At 52.6% G+C, this 17,030-nt stretch overlaps 1 long non-coding RNA gene across 2 annotated transcripts; it reads left to right on the top strand.

Annotated features, from left to right (window-relative positions):
• Nucleotides 1–480: 480 nt before the first annotated feature.
• LOC103888425 lies at nucleotides 481–5,753 on the top strand. 2 transcript variants are annotated; one of them, XR_004178882.1, is made up of 4 exons: nucleotides 481–742; nucleotides 3,726–4,082; nucleotides 4,859–4,934; nucleotides 5,602–5,753. It is a non-coding gene; the product is annotated as an uncharacterized LOC103888425 (long non-coding RNA). The 2 variants fall into 2 exon arrangements; XR_652929.4 differs by lacking the exon at nucleotides 5,602–5,753 and having other exon boundaries at nucleotides 484–742; nucleotides 4,859–5,074.
• The last annotated feature ends 11,277 nt before the right edge of the window (nucleotides 5,754–17,030 follow it).

Raw genomic sequence — 17,030 nt, 5'->3', positions numbered from 1 at the left:
ATTTGCTCACTTGCCCACCCAGAGAAATGGACTTGGCTTGCTCTTTCCAACCTTTTGCCTCTGCAGAATCAGCAGTGGACATGTGAGCTGGGGCCTCTGTCCCTGTCATGTGAGGAGGTCAGGCAGGGAGCACTGGGCGATGAGTCAGGAGGCCTGGTGGAGCTTGGGCAAGTCTGTTTTCCTCTCTGGGCCTCAGTCTTCTCCTCTGGTTGATGTAATAAAATCCTACAAACTTAGTCTTTTTTTTTTTTTTTTTTGGAGACAGTCTCACTCTCTCACCCAGGCTGGAGTGCAGTGGCACGATCTCAGCTCACTGCAACCTTCAACTCCCAGGTTCAAGCGATTCTCCTGCCTCAGCCTCCCGAGTAGCTGGGATTACAGGCATATGCCACCATGCCCGGCTAATTTTTGTGTTTTTAGTAGAGATGAGGTTTCACCGTGTTAGCCAGGCTGGTCTTGAACTCCTGACCTCAGGTGATCCACCCACCTTGGCCTCCTAAAGTGCTGGGGATTACAGGTATGAGCCACCGCGCCCGGCCACAAACTTAATCTTAAAGTTAACTTAGTCTTAAACAAGACGCTGATTGTCTGCTGGTTGCGGAGGTCAGCGGTCTGAGATGGCTGTCTCTACATGGGCTGACATCACAATGTCTGCCATGTGGGGGTCAAGCCAGGTTCTGCGGGGAAGGCAGTGCTCACGGTCTGCCAGAGCCCAGGACGGGGCTGTACAGTCAGCCGGAGGGTGAGTGGTCCATCAGTGTCACTCCTGGCCAGGGTGTTCTGGGAGGAGAAGGGGGAGATTTGTTCGAGTGGAAGCCAGGAGCATTCCCAAGGCTGGCCTTTGAGGGTACCCACTGTGACCCCCAAATCCTCACACTTCAGAGATGCTTCCTGGGGCCACCAAGACTCGGGGAAGGCTGCTTCATTTCATCTGGGTCATGCTCCATTGTTGGGGGCCCGCCTGTGCCCAGCCCTGTGCTGGACTCGGCACCTCATTTTGAGATGTGTGGCCCGCCCTTGGTCAGTCCCGTCTGCTGTGCTGGGAAGACAGACATACACACATACTCGGTCAAGTACTGTGGAGCAAAACCAAGGGACAGGTCACCCTAGACAGACAGTGAAGGGGGCTGTCTGTGAAAGCTGTCCAGGGTAACTGGGTTTTGAAGATTCACCAGGCAGATAAGAATGTGGAATTCCAGCCAAGGGGAAAAACATATACAAAGACCTAGAGGAATCAAACAGAGTCTGTGTGGCAGGGGAGGGTTTGGGACTATAAGCAATTTAATAATACTGAGGGGTAAAATCGCCGGGGTAAAGAGGCGGGTGGGAGATGAGGCGAGAGGTAGGCAGAGGTGGGTTAAGGGGTCTGGCCTTCGTACTGCAGGCACTGGGGATTTTCAGCTGTGGAGGCACAAGGTCAGCTGTGCATCTGAGAGCATGGGTGGCTGGGGAGGAGCAGGGGTTGGGGAGGAGACCAGCTGAGCACAGAACCAGATGCCCACAGAGGACACGGGAAAAGGCGGCTTTACATCCTGAAAGGATGTCTGCCCAGAACAACACACAGGGCACCAGAACCCACCCACAATGACTCTGGACAGCCAAGAGGTGGGTCATCCCAAAGTCCCACCCAGGAGCTTCTTTGGTGGAGGAGGGGGCTACTCTCCCCAGGCTGCCAGTCTTAGGGATAAGAGAGTTCTTGTCTTTCTCATAGTCAGCAATTCCAACATTTGCGAGTCACTCCTTTGACTATGACCTGCTCACCCACCCACAGTAATGAGGGGAGTTGAATCTCTTTGTTTCTGCCTCTGTAAATGTGGACGCCCGGCTCCTTTACTGTGGCAATACTGCCGGGTGAGGCCCCCCAACCCATATGGAGAAGGGGCTCCAAGAGGCCCCCGCTGCCGCACCCCAGTCAGGGGAATATGACCGTGTCCTTTTGTGATCAATGTGGGGACAGCAGCAGGAATTAGAGCAGTGGGGCAGGCACCAGCACCCACTCCTTCAGGCCGGGCTTTCTCCCCATCTCCCACGCTGTTCCCTCCTTCGAGGGGCTCTTCTCCGGCCAGTGAGGCAAAGGCCAGAGGGGAGGGGTGGGGAGGCCTACCCTGTCCTACCTGCCTTCACTGTGGAGCAGGGTGGTCGGGGCCAGTCCATGCGTCAGGTTCTGGCTCATGGGACAGGCCAGAGCCAGGCAGCCTTTCTCACCGGGTCTGTCTGAGTGGGCTCCTGTAGGTGGAGACGGAACCTCCAAGGAGAGGACTGGAGGTGAGGCTTGCGGAGGGGAAGGCGGACCTGGGAAAGGAGGGAGGGATTCCAGAAGCTTCTGGATGGGAGGTGGACTACAGGGAATGTGGGATCTCCCCCAGAGAGAGGCCAGACATCCCTGGTGTTGGGAGCTGGGCCGCTGAGGGGGTGTTTGGTGAATGCCCTGGCCATGGCCCAACAGGACAGAGCTTTGGCTTTAGTGTAAACCAGAATCTCCCCTCTACTTTCGCATGGGGTGTGGACATGGTAACAAATTGGGGCTCTTCTGGGAAATAAGAGGGGGATGGACCCCACGCTTCCAGGGTCCAAAAAAACTCCACCTCCCTCTATGCCCCACATGCCCAGAGAAGGTGTAGCTTCTCTGCATTGCCTGTAACCCTCTGAGTGTCCTCCTGAGCCCCTCCTGCTGGGCAGTGGGCACAAAATGAAGCCAGCCCAGCCGGGCACAGTGCCTCATGCCTATAATCCCAGCACTTTGGGAGGCCGAGGTGGGCGGATCACAAGGTCAGGCGTTGGAGACCAGCCTGGTCAACATGATGAAACCCCGTCTCTACTAAAAATACAAAAATTCTCCAGGTGTGGTGGCAGGTGCCTGTAATCCCAGCTACTCAGAGGCTGAGGCAGGAGAATCACTTGAACCTGGGAGGCAGAGTTTGCAGTGAGCCAAGATCACGCCATTGCACTCCAGCCTGGACAACAGAGTGAGACTCCGTCTAAAAAAAAAAAAAAAAAAACCGAGGCCAGCCCATGACATCAGACCCCAAGTCCCTCCCCTTCTCCACTGCCATCTCTCCAGTTTCTGGGTGCAATGTGGGGACAATGTGGCTTATGTGGCCGCCTGGTGACAGGGGTTCTCAGGGCCTCCAGCCTGAGTCTCTGCCTCCTCATCGTCCAGCCTGCTGTCCCCTGGAGGACCCATGTCCGGCTGTCCTGGCTCCCGCTGGCATTGGCAGGTGGGGGGCTAGGGATAGCTCTCCTGGCCTTTTGCCCTGGAACTTGGACCCTCAATCTTCTACCCCCGCTCCCATGCCCCTGCAGGCCCCGACAGTCTCCCAGCTGCTTCCGGGTCCCAGGAATGCCAAACCCCCAGCCTCCAGCTCTCTGGCCACACGGACCACATCGCACAGGCTGGTGCTGGAGCAGCCCATGAGGCCATCTCCGTCTGGGGAGCAGAATTCTGACATGGACCCAAAAGGAGCTTTGTGGCTCTCTACAGAGCTGATGGCCCAGGAAGCATCTCAATTTTAAAGCAATAATGCCACTAGACGGGCAGAGCTGAGGAAATGCTACATGGCCAGGACAGGGGAGGGTGGGCCCAGCACCTGAAAGCCCCCCAGACCCAGGGCAGTCCTCCCGTGGGGTCGTGGGGAGGCTTCTTCCTCTCTCCCTCAAAATGGCCTCCCTCAGCCCCTGCCTTTCTTCTTCTTCCTCTCTCTGAGCTGCTTTCTCTGCTTCTCTAGGCACCCTGTCATCAGCCAGAGCTCCTGGGCTCAGCTCTCTCTCCAGTTCAAATGAACGGCTCCTGGTGAAGGAGAATCTTGTTTCTAATTCCCAGTTCCCAAGCTGGCCCTGTCTGTGTGAAGCAGCCACATGGTCAAGCCATCAGGGTCGGACAGGGTCATGAGAGTACACACAAAGGTGTCCACCGAGTGCTGCACCGGGCCCGAAACCCAGCCCGGCCTGGCTCACCCAGCCTGGCTACCTGGTGTGGGCTGGCTGCTGCTGGGAAGGGCTCCTCTCAAATGGACACAGGCACAATGGCAGCTGATGTACATACAAGTGGCTCCACTCCTTCCTGCCTTCATGCCTTCTGCAAGGTAACACTTCAGCTCATGGGAATCTGGGAGCTATTTCGCCACCCCTGCAATCTGGCAGATGGCCTTATGATTTGTTTTGACCATACAGTGAGGTGGAGGTGATGTCAGTTCTGAGCCTAGACCTTAAGTACTCTTGTGCCCTGCGGGAGCCCTGTGCTAGAGTATGAGAGACGACATGGAGCCGAGAGCAGCTGTCCCAGCTGAGGCCCCAGAAATGTGAGCCCAGCTAAGACAGCAGAGCCATGTTGCCAACCCTTAGTGACCCCAGAAGTGAGCCCATCTCAGATCAGCAGAACCACCCAGTGGGCCTGGAGGCTCACGAGAAAGAATAAGTGGTTGCGTTTGAAGCTATTACATTTGGGGGAGTTTTGTTAGACAGCAATAGATAACTGATACAGACATCCCATGGACTATCTCTGAGCATCACATACTAAAAATGTGACTGCAGGAGCAGTTATCAGAGAAGCAGGGTCTCGCTGTAACTCAAACAGAGACCCCCAGCTGTGGCTACGGCCTCTCCAGAGGAGAAGAGTCATAGTGGTTAAGATGCATAGACAGAGCCTGAAGGCAAGGTTCGCTGTGTGGCAGCCAATCTCCAAATATGGCCCCCAGGAACCATGCCTCTTGGTGTTTCCACCCTTGTTTAGTCCCCTCCCACACAGAATCGGCCCTAACCCTCACATTAACTAACAGAATGCAGTGAAGTGCCACTGTGCCAGTTCCAGGCCGGAGCGAGCCTTAACAAGACCCAGCAGCTTTGGCCTTTGCATTCTCAGGAGACTGCTGCCACCTAGGAAGTCTGACCAGCCTGAGGGAGAGAGGCTACCCAGAGGACATTGAGGGTGCAGAGAGGTGAGCAATAAGTCATCTTCGACATTCTGCTGCCATCTGACGGCAATTGCATGAGAGACCACAAGCAGAAGAACTGCCCAGCTGAGCCCAGCCAACCCACAGAACCCTGAGAAATAATAACGAAGTGTTGTTTCAAGGCATGAGGTTGTGGGGTGGTTTGTTACACAGCAGTCAGTAGCTGGTGCACTCCACTTACCAGTCAAGGGTTCTTGTGCAAGTCATTTACGTGAACTCTACTGCACTTTGCAAATGGGGGTGATTCTCACTCATCTAAGCCAGGTACCCTCACCCTGGGTATCATGAAGAACAGCTTCAGAACGATACTTTGGTTCCCTCTTACGAAGCCATAAAGGTTTCACAGATGTGGGGTTCAGTCTCAGAGAACCCAGTAATCTATCTTCCAAATACACATCTGAGAGGGTTGCTCCCCTCTTGAAGGGTCGTGGGAAGCTCCTCATCTCTGGACCTTTCCGGGTCTGCCCTGCCCACCAGTCAGCCTCATCTCCCATCCCCCACCTGCCCCTTCCCCAGTTTGTACATTTGGCAATGTGTGACTTGGTGTTCTAGTCACAGCTCAAATGCTGCCTCCTCTGACACCTTCCCTGTCCTCTGGGCAGGCTAGGGTGCTCCTCCTCTGTTCCCACAACCACTGCATTGTGCATTACAGCTGTCACTGTCCTGTATCACTGTCTCCCTAATGATGACCCCAGAGGGCCAAGACCAGCTCCTTCCACTGTGTGGCACCGAGCAGAGGGCCGGGTACAGAGGGAAGATCAATAAATACTCCTGGGTGAACGAGGTCGAGGCCAGGGCTGCCTTCAGAGGGGCGGCATCTCCTAGGGAGACAGATCCCCCAACCAGGGACACAGGTATCAAGGTTGGACTGGGGATGAGTGAATGTGGACAGCATGGGTCTGAATGTGCCTGAGAGGAGAGGAGGAGGATGTGAGGGCTGGAGAGCCCTCAGGATAAGCAGAGCTTAGGCCTGTCTCCGAGGGCATGTGGGGTTGCTTTCTGTTGCACTCAGATGTTTCTGTTCACTTTGGCCATGTGCAAAGCATCCCATTAGGTTGTATCTGTGGTGCCTAAAATGGAGAGGAAATCTGGGAGTGTTCTAGGTAACGTCCAATCCAGATGACCGGCTTGAACAATTCTAGGGCTCTTCCCACCACCAAAACCCTCAACACACCCCAGTGCACCCCAGCACACACACACACACAGGTGCCCCTTCATTGTTGCTGCTATGCATTCCAGCTGCACTGAGTCGCAGCATCTCACTGGCTCCCCTCAAAGGAACCTATGAGGTCACCAGGAAGGGGGACTGCTGCAGGGCCCCAAAGCTTGGAAACAGGCATGAGAGCTGAGGAGTAAGCAGCAGGGGCCAGGCCCCATTCCATGGCCTAGCCAGAAAATACACTCTGATTCTCTCCAAATTACTACCCTGGAGCAAGATGAGAGCCATGTTGGCAGCCAAGGATGTAACTCCCAGAGTGAGCTGAGTCAACTTGACTTCTGGCAGCATAGTGACCAGATACCCTAAAATGCCATCCGCTATCTGATTGCAAGTAAATGTCTACAGACATAACATTATTGCACTGCCAAGATCACAAGGAAGCCCTCCTTCCACAAAAGAAAGAAACAATAAATAAAGCAAACTATCTGGAACCAGAGATGAGCAACAAGCATTTTCCTTAGGTAATGCCAAATGCAGAGTGGTGGGTGGGGGGAGTGAACCTAAGACTCCTACACTGACTTGAGACCCTCAAAGGTGGCTACCCCCCTAAGGAGAGAGTGTTTCCAACAAATCTGCCTGCCAGGACAGGGATCCCTCTGGGAAACCTGGGTGTCTGCTTCAGAGCTCCAGGTGAAAATATTTAAGAACAATAATAATGTCCCTGGAGGATTTGCAACCATTTGCTCTCCTGCAATGCTGAAGTTAAATTTACATTATCCTCATAGACAGGAAAATCCCCACTCAAGAAATTAAATTAAATTGGTTCTGGTCAGTGATAAACTGGTAGAAGCAATCAGAAATTCTTTCTGGAGGAAAGCATCCCAATTTAGGCCTTCAGGATTCCTACAGATGAAGCACAACCAAATACGAACTCACACACACACACGCAATCAGACCCAAAGAGACAAGCCACCATAAGGTGAGACTCAATAGAAATAACAAACTGATTTAGACCTCTGAGAACTGCTTGAAATAAATGAAGTGCCAGCCAGGGTGGCTCACGCCTGTAATCCCAGCACTTTGGGAGGCCGAGGTGGGCAGATCACGAGGTCAGGAGATCGAGACCATCCTGGCTAACACGGTGAAACCCCATCTCTACTAAAAATACAAAAAATTAGCTGGGCATGGTGGTATGCGCCTATAGTCCCAGCTACTCAGGAGGCTAAGGCAGGAGAATGGTGTAAACCCGGGAAGTGGAGCTTGCAGTGAGCCAAGATGGCGCCACTGCACTCCAGCCTGGGCGACAGAGCGAGACTCCATCTCAAAATAAAAATAAATAAATAAATAAATAGATAAATAAATAAAGTGCCAGGTGTGGTGGCTCCACGACTGTAATCCCAGCACTTTGGGAGGCCAACATGGGCAGATTGCTTGAGTCCAGGAGTTCATAACCAGCCTGGGCAACATGGCAAAACCCCATCTCTACAAAAATGTGCAAAAACTAGGGGATGTGGTGGAGCATGCCTGTAGTCCCAGCTACTCGGGAGGCTGAGGTAGGAGGATCACTTGAGCTCAGGAAGTCTAGGCGGCAGTGAGCTGTGATAGTGCCACTGCACTCTAGCCTGGGAGACAGAGTAAGAAAGATCTTGTCAAAAAAATAAATAAATACATAAAAAGGAAGGAAAGGAGGGAGGGAGGGAAAAGAAAAGAAATCGATGAAGTCTCTTCATCTACCAATTTTTTCCTTTTTGATCATCTTCCTTATTCCATCTAAGGAATTCCAGCTAAATCTGCCTGCAGATTAAGGAAGTTTTTTGTTTTTGTTTGTTTGTTTGTTTTTGAGACAGAGTTTCGCTCTCGTTGCCCAGGCTGGAGTGCAATGGCATGATCTCGGCTCACTGCAACCTCTGCCTCCTGGGTTCAAATGATTCACCTGCCTCAGCCTCCCAAGTAGCTGGGATTACAGGCATGCACCACCACTCCCAGCTAATTTTGTATTTTTAGCAGAGATGGGGTTTCTCCATGTTGGTCAGGCTGGTCTCAAACTCCCAACCTCAGGTGATCTGCCTGCCTTGGCCTCCCAAAGTGCTGGGATTACAGGCATGAGCCACTGCACCCAGCCAATTAAGGAAGATTTAATGGAATAAGGAAGGTGATCAAAAAGGCAAAAGAGTCTATTGGAGAAACAAAGGCCAGAGAGATTTGAAAAGGAACCAAATATACTTTTACAAGTGAAAAAATGCAAATGTTGAAACTATGAATTAAACAGCTGAAGAGAGAATCAATGAATTGGAACACAGATATGAAGAAATTTCCTAGGATGCAACACAGAAAGATGAGAAGAGAGAAAATATGAAAGAAAGGTAAGAAGGCTGGGAGGAGAGAATGAGTGAGTCTAATGTACATCTAATCAGAATTCCTAGAATTCCACATCCCTGGATGAGGTGGTACTAAGTGGAGGCAATGGGTAGGGGTGCAGTGCAGGGCTGTTCTAGGCAGAGGGAACAGCATGTGCAAGGCCCTGAGGAACCTAACCAAAGCTGCTCTGCTAGAGCCCTTGCCCTGTGCTGCCTTATGCAGGGCAATGCTGGGGCACAGATGGGGCTTAAACACTGTCCCTGCCTGAGCAGTAGGCAGTCTGGTGGGGAGCCAGCCACAGTGAGGTGGACAGCCATGCTACTGCCTGGCCAACTCCATTTCCCCTTCAACTGCTAACTATACCGCTTCTCCTCTCCAGCTCTCAGGCCACATGGCCCAGGTAGAGCTAGCCCCAGTCCTTCACGCTTCAGGGATGGACATGGGACCTCGACCAGGTTAATCACAGCCAGTGAGGTCCAGTTCTGAAACTTTTGGTAGAACCATTGGGCAGAGGAAATCTCTGGTTCACCCAGGGGTGCAGACAGGGGAGAATGTTAGTCTGGAACCACTATGAGATGGAACCAACATAAAGAAAGGCCCCCTTTGAGCCCTAGATCCAAGTATCCTGAAGATACCCTGGACATAATGGTTACAGAAGTTAATAGATTTCCTTTTCTGTTTGAGCTGGTCTGAGCTGTTTTTTTTCTGTTACATGTAATTCCTTGCTCTCTGTCCCTGAAACAGAGGGAAATCCCAAGGCTGGAGACCCCATGGGAGGACCTGGCCCAGTCTAGGGGTCAGTGAGGCTTTTTATGGGAGGTGATAGCCAGGCTGGGTCTTGATAGCTGCACCAGAGTTGGCTGGAGGGAAGAGGTACGCCCAGGCAGGCTGGTGCAGGTGCTGGCTGCCTTCCCAGGAGTCAAGGCAGCTCACTGGCTCCTGGGCACAGTCTCTGCCTAGGCAGGCCCTGGGCTCCCAGGTCAGCTCTCAGCAGCGGCTTCTGAGGGCCTCAGGGTTTAGCAGGAACAGGAGGCCTAAAGAGGGGACAACTCAGAAGCACTGCATAGGGTGAGACAGGCGAGCCTCCAAGGGTCTTATTTCATGAGTCACGTCGGTGTCAGGACCTCCAACCTCAGGATCCACTGAGGTTTGTGAGAGGAGCTGTGTTGGGAGGTCACCGGCCCATCCTGTCCCTCCCTGGCCCCCAGCATGGCCAGTGCCATGGCCACCCCTAGGTCATGTTGCCAGGCAGTTGCAATGTGCAGGGCACCAAACCAAGTGGGCTCAAGAATCTGCTCTTAGCTCTATAATAAAGTCGTTTCAGCTTCTTGATGCCAGCTGACTTGGCACCCACCCATGTTCAGTCTCTTGCAGATCAATCAGCTGATCAGTGGGCTGCATGGGTCTCTGTGCGCTGTGCCTCTGTCACTACCAGCCCAGGCTCCCATGCCCAGCTTAAATACCCTCTCCTTCAAGAACCCTTCCCTAATCAACCAAGGCATAAATGTTCTATTCTGCCTCTAACAACCCTTTGAACCAGGACCCCAGGCTGCCGTGGGATGTGGTTACTTGTAGGTATGTTGTATTTTCCTTTGGTTCATCACTGTCTACTCAGGGCCTAGCGAGGACCTGGCAGCAATGCCTGGTAGTCCTAGTCAGAGAAATTAGGCCAGAGAAAGAAAGAAGGGGCATCCAAATTGGAAAAGAGGAAGTTTTACTATCTCTGTTTGCCAACGATATGAGTAATCTCCAAAAGACTCCTAGATTTGATAAATAAATTCAATAAAGTCTCAAGTTACAAAATCAATGTATACAAATCAGTAGCATTGCCATACATCAATCCCTTTTTTTTTTTCCCCCTTTGAGGTGGAGTCTCACTCCTGTTGCCCAGGCTGGAGTGCGATGGCACGATCTTGGCTCACTGCATCCTCTGCCTCCCAGGTTCAGCAGTTCTCCTGCCTCTGCCTCCTGAGTAGCTGGGATTACAGGCACCCGCCACCATGCCAGGCTAATTTTTGTATTTTTAGTAGAGATGGAGTTTCACCAGGTTGGTCCATGCCTGTAATCCCAGTGTTTTGGGAGGCCGAGGCGGATGGATCATCTGAGGTCAGGAGTTTGAACTCAATCCCTTTTACAGTACCTAGACACAAAAAGTAAAATGCTTAGGAATATACTTAATCAAGGAGGTGAGAGATCTCCACAAAAAGAACTATAAAACACTGCTGAAAGAAATCATAGATGACAAAAACACATGGAAATACATCCCATGTTCATGGATTAGAACAGTCAATATTTTGAAAGTGACCATACCACCCAAAGCAATCTACAGAGTCACCGCAATTCCAACCAAAATACCAACGTCATTCTTCAGAGAATTAGAAAAAGCAATCTTAAAATTCATATGGCATCAAAAAAGAACCTGAATAGCCAAAGCAATCCTAAGCAAAAAACAAATCTGGAGGCATCACATTACCCAACTTCAAATTATACTTTAAGGATGTAGTTATCAAGACAGTATCAAGGAAGTGTCTACTGGTATCATGTACTGGCATCAAGGTAGATATACAGACCAATAGAACAGAATAGAGAATCCAGAAATAAAGCCAAATACTTACAGCCAACTGATCTTCCACAAAGTATACAAAAACATAAATTGGGGAAATGACATTCTATTCAATAAATGGTGCTGGGAAAATTGGATAGCCACATGTAGAAGAATGGAACTGGATCCCTATTTCTCATACAAAAGTTAACTCATAATGGGTTAAATACTTAAATCTAAGTCCTGAAATCATAAAAATTCTAGAAGGAACGCTAGGAAAAACTCTTATGAACATTGGCCTAGGCTAAATATTTATGACGAAGGCTCCAAAGGCAAATGTAACAAAAACAAAAGTAAATATTCAGGACCTACTTAAATTAGAAAGCTTCTACACAGCGGAAGTAAACAGACAACTTAGAGAATGGGAGAAAATATTTGCAAACTATGCATCTGACAAAGGACTAATACTCAGAATCTACAAGGAACTCAAATCAGCAAGAAAAAAATTATAATAATCCTGGCTGGGCGCAGTGGCTTATACCTGAAATCCCAGCACTTTGGGAGGGCAAGGCGTGTGGATGACTTGAGGTCAGGAGTTTGAGATCAGCCTGGCCAACATGGTGAAACCCTGTCTCTACCAAAAACATAAAAAATTAGCCGGGTGTGGTGGCAGGGCCCGTAATCCCAGCTACTCAGTAGGCTGAGGCATGAGACTCAACTTGAATCCGAGAGGCAGAGGTTGCAGTGAGCCAAGATTGCACCACTGCACTCCAGTCTGGGTGACAGAGTGAGACTCTATGTAAAAATAAAAATAATAATAATAAATACTTTACAAACATTAATTTACTGACTCTTCTTAACGACCTCAATGGTATATTCTGTTTGATCCCTGTTAACAGACAAGAAAATTCAGGTACAGAGAGGCTAGGTTACTTGTTCAGAGTCGCACAGCCAGTGTGCAGCAGAGCCAGAAGTCAAACCCAGGGAGTCCCTCTCCAGTCTGTGCTCTTAACCCTGGGCCATGACATGCCATCACCCTAGATGTGCAGTGAGGGGACTGGGGCCCAAAAGGGGAAGGGACTCATACCTGAAGCCACACAACCAGGGTCCAGCCGCAGGCAGGCTCTTTCTCCACAGAGACAGAGCCGGTTTGGGCCCCTCCTTCCTCCTCTTGGTGACAGTTTTGCCCGTGGGCATCCTGTGGGCAAAGGGGAGGCTGAGTTTCTGGTTTGTTGGTGTGTTTCAGGAGTGCAGCTTGATGAGGTCAGTCTTTGTGTGCAGAGAGAGGAGCTGGGTGGAGGCTGGCTGGATGACTGGGCCTAGGCCTCCAGATGAGGGAAAGGAGCAGAGAGGACGAGGGATGCATCATGGCACTGGTATTGCTGAGAGAGACCCCAACGCCCAGGAGGGGTATGTAGGGGTGAGGAAGGGGCTGCTGGTTCCCCCTTGGTGAGCAAGGGCTGGCTATGGGGGGGATCCAGGAGCAGAGGGGAAGTGTTAAAGACTCAAACCCAGCCAGGCACGGTGGCTCACACTTGTAATCCTAGCACTTTGAGAGGCTGAGGTGGGTGAATCACCTGAGGTCAGGAGTTCAGACCAGCCGGCCCAATATGGAGAAACCCCATCTCTACTAAAAATACAAAAATTAGCCAGGTGTGATGGTGCACACCTGTAATCCCAGCTACTAGGGAGGCTGAGGCAGGAGAATTGCCAGAACCGGGAAGTGAGGTTGCAGTGAGATGAGGTGCACCACTGCACTCCAGCCTGAAGCGACAGAAGTGAACTCTGTCTCAAAAAAAGATTCAGACCCAGCCACCGGCCCTGTGTCCCACTGGCTTGTTCTCCTCCTAGGGCAGGCTTACAGGGGCCCATGCCTGGGGCACCCAGGTTGTGGTAACAAGTGGACACCTCAGGGGGAGACCTCCCTGACTGCAGGCAAGCTCTGGGTGCTGGAAGAACTCACTGAAATCCTACTCTATATGGTGGTGCTTCCTTGAGCAGCCATGTTGAACTTTCCATGTGACCATGCCTGGTGGTCATGTGATCCCAAGACACCATACCATAGGTCAGCCCATGACCAATAGCTGGTGTCAGGAAGCAAGGAGCTGAACAGGTTGATTCACCCCTGGGGACTTCAGCCTGACCATCCCAGAAGAGGCAGCTGCTGACAGGGTCTCCTGGAGGGCTGAGGATGCAGGGAGGTCTGGGGGTCTTGAGGGCCACCTAGGGTCTTGGGGAGTCTTGGGAATTTAGAGGACCTAGGAGACCTTGTGGGGCTTTAGGAAGGCCTAAGGGGCCTGGGGGGCCTTGGGATCGTTGAGGGGCCTGGGAAGGCTTTGAGGGGTCTCTGGAGGATCTTTTGGGCCTTGGGGGCCTGGGGAGCCTTGGGGGACCTCCAGAGGCCTAAGGGACCTTGGGAAATCTTTGGGACCTTAGGGGGCTGGGGATGTAGGAGACTTGAGAGGCCTGGGGCTTTGGGCCAGCCTTGGAAAGCAAGGGGGGCTGGGAGGGCCATGGCGGGTGGAGAAACGCCCCCAGAGGGCCTGGGTCATGCTGCGGCCACAGCCTGGGCACTGTGCTCCAGCTCTGGGAGCCCTGGTTATTCCCTCCACGTGATGGGGGGATCCCAGGCCTGCTCCAGCATCCCTGTGAGGGTGAAGTGACCCCAAGGGGACAGGCCTTGCCCCGGCTCTCAGGCCTGCATGCCCCACACTCCACTTCCACACAAACTCATCTGAAGGCATATGAGGCCGTGGGGTCTACCAAAGGCTTTGTGGGGAGGTAGAGGAAGGAGCCCCATTGCGAGCCATCCCGTGTCCCCAGAGCTCCTCTCATGCTGACAGCCACTCTCTTCACGGGTTCGTATAAAGTGCCCAGAACGGTGCCTGGCACACAGGAGTTGTGAGCCATCGTCACTGCTGTCACTGTCTTTCGGTTCTCTCTTTCCCAGATGGCTTCTCAGGATCCCTCTTTTTGCCCCCAGCGACCTGGTGTCCTTCGTGTGGGAACAGATGCGTCCCGCGATGCTCCTCATGTGAAACGGGAAGAGCCTATAAACGAAAACGAGTATCTTCCCCCATAGGGTTTAGTTTTTTTTGGGGGGGGGACCGAGTCTCGCTCTGTAGCCCAGGCTGGAGTGCGGTGGCGCGATCTCGGCTCACTGCAACCTCCCACCCCCAAAGTTCAAGTGATTCTCCTGCCTCAGCCTCCCGAGTAGCTGGGATTACAGGCATGTGCCACCATGCCCGGCTAATTTTTTGTATTTTTAGTAGAGATGGAGTTTCACCATGTTGGCCAGGCTGGTCTCGAACTCCTGACCTCAGGTGATCCGCCTGCCTCAGTCTCCCAAAGTGCTGGGATTACATGCATGAGCCAGTGCGTCTGGCCCCCCGTGGGGTTTAGAAGTAGCTCAGCACAGCGTGTGGCGGGTGCCACCCAAGAAGGTGGCACAGAGGACAAAAGTCCACAGGGGACAAATGCAGGCGGTGTGGAACTCAGGCCCCAACTTGTGGGGTTGTGGCCGTGAGCAGCCACAAGGTGGCCCCAGTGAGCCCAGGGGCCGGCCAGTGCAGGGCAGGTGGGAGGTTGTTGCACAGCTAAGTTAGGCTAAGAGAGACGTGGCAGGGTCCCCCTGGGGTAGCAGGTGGGGGCTCAGCTCACCCTGGCTCCCAGCTGCACAGCTCAGAGTGGGCATCTCTTCACCTGAGGAGGAGGAAGGGCAGCCTGCAGCCAGCAGGTGTGCCAGGATCCTCCTACCTGGGTTGGGGCCAGGAAGGCAAACACAGGGCAACTGAACCTATTGCAGAGCAGGGCCCGAGGGCTGACTCGGAGCAGGTGGTTGCAGGCTGGCTCTGAACAGGCCTTGACCCATCCCCTGGATCCCCCAAGCCCTTCCCAGCCTCCACCCCCTGCTGCAGGCCACACCTACAGCCTTCTGTGCTGAGGGCTGTGCCCCTGGAAGCCACATGGGGCAGACCAGGGCTGCCTGGGCCCTGAAGCAGCATTTCTGTGTCTTCAGCCCAGGGGAGCTGACTGTTCACGGCTATGCTTACACCACACTTCTCCTCTAGGCTGGGCCGGGCGAGAGGAGGGAGATGAAGGACGGTGGGGCTAGCCTTGCTGGTCATCAGAGTCACTCATCTCTGGGGATCTGGCTGGATCTAGGGGCTGAGGAAGGACAGGCCGGTGGCAGGGGCCAGGTCTGGGCTTCTGGTGGGCTAGCCCCCCTTCTAGGAAGGCCTGTGCCCACTGCATCTCTAGGGACAGAAGCCCAGGGCCAGGGCCTCAGAAATTCTGACCTGCCAGGCTGCCTGCCTCAGCCCCACCCCACCCAAGGCATCCAGGGACACTGGCCTGTGGCAGACACGCCCACAGCTTTGCTGTGTGTCCATCTTTGTTGCCCCTCCTTTTGGGGAGCTACCCCTACCCCTGCACTCTAACAGGTGAACCCAGTGCGAGCCACTGCTCCACCCACCAGCCCCTGACTCAGGCCAGAGAAGTGAAAACCATCTGACCACAGATGAGGAACCTGGGGACACAGCAGGACACCAGGTGGCCGGAGGTCAGCCTCGGGGGGATGACCTGGAGGCCAGCTGTCTGGAGGATCCTGAGCAGAGGAGGGGCAGGCCCTTGATGCCTTTCCTTCCAAGAGGGGAATCTAAAGGGAGAGAGTGACATCAATCCAAGGCCCACCGTGTAGGTGCTGATGACAAAGGCCAGTGGAGGTGACCACAAGTCCTGCCCAAGACAGTTCTGGAGATGGATGGTGGGGCTGGTACCTGTCTTAATTTGCTGCATTGCTAGAAAGGAATACCGGAGGTTGGACAATTTATAAAGAAAAGATGGTAGCCAGGCGCGGTGGCTCACACCTGTAATCTCAGCACTTTGGGAGACTGAGGCGGGCAGATCACCTGAGGTCAGGAGTTCGAGACCAGTCTGACCAACATGGAGAAACCCTGTCTCTACTAAACATACAAAATTAGCCAGGCTTGGCGGTGCATGCCTGTAATCCCGGCTACGCGGGAGGCTGAGGCAGGAGAATCACTTGAACCCGGAAGGCAGAGGTTGCGGTAAGCCGAGATCATGCCATTGCATGCCAGCCTGGGCAACAAGACCAAAACTCCATCTCAAAAAGAAAAGAAAAGATGATTATTTGGCTCAGAGTTATTCAGGCTGTTACAAAGAAGCATGGCACCAGCATCTGCTTCTGGTGAGGCCTCAAGAAGCTTCCATTCATAGCAGAAGGGGAAAGGGAGCAGGCATCCCATGGAGAGAGGAAGGAGGGAGGAGTGGGGGAAGGAGGTGCCAGGCTGTCTTTAACAACCAGCTTTCATGGGAACTAATAAAGGCAGAACTCGCTGTTAAGCACCAAGCCGTTCATGAGGGGTCCACCCTCATGATACAAACACCTCCCACCAGGCCCCACCTCCAACACTGGGGATCAAATTTCAACCTCAGATTTGAAGAGGACAACATCCAAACTATATCAGCATCCAGCAATGAGAATGTACTTCATGTTACCTCAAAATGGCTAAGATAGTAAATGTTTAAATATGTGGGTAAATCTAAGTAACTATTGGCTGCATAGAATAACATTAATTTTTCATGGTGTTTTATATAGATAAAAATTTTATTTATTTATTGAGACAGAGTATCGCTCTATCACCCAGGCTGGACTGCAGTGGTGAGATCTCAGCTCACTGCAACCTCCACCTCCAGGGTTCAAGTGATTCTCCTGCCTATATAGGCCGGGCACGGTATAGGTTGGGCATGGTGGCTCATGCCCGCAGCACTTTAGGAGGCTGAGGCAGGTGAATCACGAGGTCAGGAGATCAAGACCAGCCTGGCCCAACACGGTGAAACCCTGTCTCTACTAAAAATACAAAAATTAGCCGGGTGTGGTGGCACGCACCTGTAGTCCCAGCTATTCGGGAGGCTGAGGCAGGAGAATCGCTTGAACCTGGGAGGTGGAGGTTGCAGTGAGCTGAGATCAAGCCACTGCATTCCAGCCTGGGTGATAGAG

This window comes from Papio anubis, chromosome 16, assembly GCF_008728515.1.
Source record: "Papio anubis isolate 15944 chromosome 16, Panubis1.0, whole genome shotgun sequence".
In the NCBI taxonomy this organism is placed as follows: domain Eukaryota; kingdom Metazoa; phylum Chordata; class Mammalia; order Primates; family Cercopithecidae; genus Papio; species Papio anubis.
The sequence above is the reverse complement of the archived record's forward strand: the minus strand, read 5'-3'. Positions and strand labels throughout refer to the sequence as shown.